Below are 4,480 nucleotides of genomic sequence, written 5' to 3'. Positions count from 1 at the left end.
ATTCGGGGTGTGGCTTAGTGAATGGTCAATTGCAGAGATTGTGACTTCTGAAAAATTGTAACTTAGCTACAAGACTTTTAGAAAAAAAGGGTACTTTAATCAACTGTGACTCAAACTGTAACTTCCACTGCACATTTTATTTAATTTTTCTTCCTCTCAGATGTGCTTTTATACTTTCCTCTTGTCAAAGAAAATGGAGACAGTCGGGGGTGGATTTGCCATCTGGAGTAACCTAAGTTTCCCTGTGGGACAGGCAACCTGTGAGACAAGCAACTGTGATAAGATTTAAAAAAAATAATCCCATACTGTTTGATTCGGCATGAGACAGACTGGCTGCTTCCATACAGGTGTGTGTAAATTCATCATTTGAGGTGTCCACCTATCTGCTCCCGCCAACTGTACTGGGTACATTATGTCTTTCATATACTGAACAGACAATGACTGTTCTGGGCATATATACAGTGCGACTGAAGCAAAGTAACAGATTAGCATTATTCTGCATTAAAGTTGTTCTTCTTGGCCTTTTTTTCTCACTCCATGTTGTCAGTGACAAGTGTGACACCGCAGCCTTTTAAAGGGAAGTTTTTTGTGTTTTGTCTTTTTACCATATATGGTTGATTGGAGGTGTTTATGTAAATAAAGCTGTTTATGGTGGCAGTCATTTTTATCTCTGTCGGGATGATCAGCAGGTGCACAGTAGAAATATGCTGCAAGGAATTTTTTGTTTGCACACATTTGATTGCCCAGTGCCACATGATGTTGCCTTGTGTTTCTCCAAAAGTTAAGCAAAGTATAACATCTCTGAACCCTACGTTGTTTTGCTGAAGTGTTGGGAATACTGCTGTGCCAGCACAGTGGATTTAGTGAGATGAGTAAGCAGACTGTGTTTTTTCATGCAGTGCTAACAATGGCCTCAACACGGCCCTACAAACACATGAATTATGACAACAACTTGCGACTTGCCAGTTAGCTAACTGTTTATTACAGCTATTCAGACAGAACATAAAATGAAAAGAATAAAACTGGTGCTCAAGCTTCTGTTTTCTGTAGAAGTAGCCATTTGGTGTAGATTTGGAGACCATTTGTGAATTTCCTTCTTGTCATCATGTTCTTCTCCCACATTTCTCTGTTAAGTCAAAAAGTGAAACCTTTTATATGTTCTAGATTTATTTCATGTAAGGTGAAATATTTGTATGGCTTACAGCTCACGTAAATCAAAAATCCATATCTCAAAATTTTAGAATAATATAGGAATAAAGAATTAAATGTCAACCTGAGAAGAGCTCATTGACACCCTTCACAAGAAGGGTAAGCCACAGAAGGTCATTGCTGAAAGGGCTAGCTGTTAACAGAGTGCTAGATCAAAGCATTTTCATGGAAAGTTGACTGAAAGGTTAAAGTGTGGTGCACAAGAAACAGGGATGACCGCAGCCTTGAGAGGATTGCCAAGCAAAGCCTTTTCAAGAACTTGGGGAAGGCTGGACTCAACAGCCACCACGGACAGACGTGTCCAGGAAATGAGTGTCGCATTGCTAGTTTAGGAGTGACAAGCCACTCTTAAACCAGAGACAACGTCAGAAGTGTCTTACCTAGGCTAAAGAGAAAAATAACTGGACCATTGCTCAGAGGCCCAAAGTCCTCTTTTGAGATGAAAGTAAATTCTCAATCAAGGTCCCAGAGTCTAGAGGACGAGTGGAGAGGCACAGAATCCAAGCTGCTTGAAGTCCAGTGTGAAGTTTCCATAGTAAGTGATGATTTGGGGTGCCATTTCATCTGCTGGTGTTGTTCAACTATGTTGTCTCCAATCCAAGGCAAGGCAAGTTTTTTTGTATAGGACATTTCAACAACAAGGCAATTCAAAGTGCTTTACATAAAACATAAAAGCAACATAGGGAAATTGCGAAAAAAACATTAAAATATATTTTTTAAAGGGGTGAAATAGAATAAAATAAAAAACAGGATGAAATTAATTTTAAAGAGTTAAATAGGAAATAAAAACAGGGTAAAAAATAGACAGTAAACGTCTCAGTGCAGTGTACAATATTGATCTACAGCCGTACATTTGATTTAATTAAAGACGTTGGTAAAAAGAAAAGTCTTAAGTCTTGATTTAAAAGAACTGACAGTTTCAACAGACCTGCAGTTTTCTGGGAGTTTGTTCCAGATATGAGGAGCATAAAAATAGAACACTGCTTCTCCATGTTTAGTTTTGACTCTGGGGACAGAAAGCAGACCTGTCCCAGACGACCTGAGAGGTCTGGATTCATAACGAAGCAGAAGATCAGAAATGTATTTTGGCCCTGAACCATTCAGTGATTTATAAACCAAAAGCAGTATTTTGAAATCAGTACTTTGACAGACAGGAACCCAGTGTAAAGACCTCTGAACTGGAGCGATGTGATCCACTTTTTTGGTCTTAGTGAGGACTCGAGCAGCAGCGTTCTGAATCAGCTGCAGCTGTCTGATGGATTTTTTTAGGGGCCTGTAAAGACACCGTTACAGTAGTCGAGTCGACTGAAGGTAAATGCATGGACAAGTTTTTCCAGGTCCTGCGGAGACATAAGTCCTCTAATCCTTGATATATTCTTCAGGTGATAGTAGGCTGACTTTGTAATGTGGCTGCTTAAATTCAGGTCTGAATCCATGGCTGCACCAAGATTTCTGGCTTGGTTTGTGGTTCTTAACATTAAAGATTGAAGCTGAGCACTGACTTTTAGTAGTTCTTCCTTTGGTCCATAAACAATAACTTCAGTTTCATCTGGCACATCCAAATGTTAATATGTTCAATACAGTTACTCAGCGCTTGTATGGGATCATAGTCCCCCGGTGATATGGTTATGTAAATCTGTGTGTCATCTGCATAATTATGGTAAAATATTTTGTTGTTTTTCATAATCTGAGCCAGTGGAAGCATGTAGATGTTAAACAGAAGAAGCCCCAGAATGGAGCCTTGGGGAACTCCATATTTTTGTTAGCTCAGATGTGTGATTACCTATAGACACAAAGTAGTCCCTGTCCTTTAAGTAGGATTCAAACCAGTTTAGTACTGCGCCAGAAAGTCCCACCCACTTTTCAAGTCTGTCTAGTAATATGTTGGGCTTATAGATGCTCATGAGTGACCTGTCTAGATTTTTCTTTTTTAAGACTGGCTTAATGACTTTTTAGGGCATGTGGGAAGAAACCTGAGAGAAGAGACATGTTGACAATTTGTAGAAGATATGAGGCCATGCAATCAGAAACATTTTTGAATAAACCTATTGGCAGAATATCAAGGCAGCAAGAGGAGGATTTCAGATGTTGTATTATGTCCTCCAGGTTTTTAAGGTTAATAGAATCAAATTGTGGCTTGATATTTGATTTGTTTTTAAGTGGACACAGGGACAACACATACAACACAAAAACGCATTGTTTGAATTTTGTCTGTGAAGATGGAGGCAAATTCATTGCAGGCCCTGGTGGATAGAATTCAGAGGCTACAGACGCAGGAGGGTTGGTTAGCCTGTCGACAATTGCAAACATCGCATTTGCATTATTATTGTTTGTGGTGATGATATCAGAGAAGAAGGACCGCCTTGCATTTCTCTATTATAAATTATAAATGCGAAGTTTCTCTTTATAGATGTCATAATGAACCTGGAGATTAGTTTTCCGCCATGTGCTTTCGACTTTGACACTCTTTTTTGAGTTCTTACCAGCATGGCATTTCTCCATGGAGAATTTTTCTTACCAGAGATCACCTTTACCTTTGCAATGGCATCAATAACATTTGTAACTTTAGAATTGAAATTATATACAAGCTCATTGACTGAGAACCATGAGAATTTTCACAGGTATTTTCAGTGATATGGCGTTTTGTGATTACCTCTGAAAATTTGTGTGCACGTAGATAGCGCTCTTAAAGAAAACACAGGAATGGTCAGTCACCACAACCTTGGAAATGTTCAGTCTCTTGGAGATGACTAAGTCCAATATGTGCCTCTTATTATAATAATAATAATAATAATCCTTATTTGTAGAGCACTTTTCAAAAACAAGTTACAAAGTGCTTTAACAAGTGTAAAGAATAATACAAAAAAAAGATAAGAGCATGAAAATTTAATATAAAATTAGTAAAATACAATAAAATAAAAGGGATAAAATAAAGTCAAATAAGATCGGGAAAAGCTCTCCTATAAAAGTATGTTTTAAGAAGGGACTTAAAAGAGTTCACTGACTCAGCCGACCTGATTTCCTCGGGCAGGCTGTTCCAGAGCCTCGGGGCCCTGACAGCAAACGCTCTGTCCCCTTTAGTTTTCAGTCGAGACTCTGGAACAGACAACAGACCTCTGCCCGAGGATCTCAAGGTACGTGCTGGTGCGTATGGGACTAAAAGGTCAGAAATATAACAAGGCGAGAGGCCATGAAGAGCTTTAAAAGTGATCAATAGAATTTTAAAGTCAATTCTAAAACATACTGGGAGCCAGTGTAATGAAGCTAAAAT

This window comes from Micropterus dolomieu, linkage group LG05 (genome assembly GCF_021292245.1).
Source record: "Micropterus dolomieu isolate WLL.071019.BEF.003 ecotype Adirondacks linkage group LG05, ASM2129224v1, whole genome shotgun sequence".
NCBI lineage: Eukaryota > Metazoa > Chordata > Actinopteri > Centrarchiformes > Centrarchidae > Micropterus > Micropterus dolomieu.
This window is presented reverse-complemented; position numbering follows the sequence as displayed.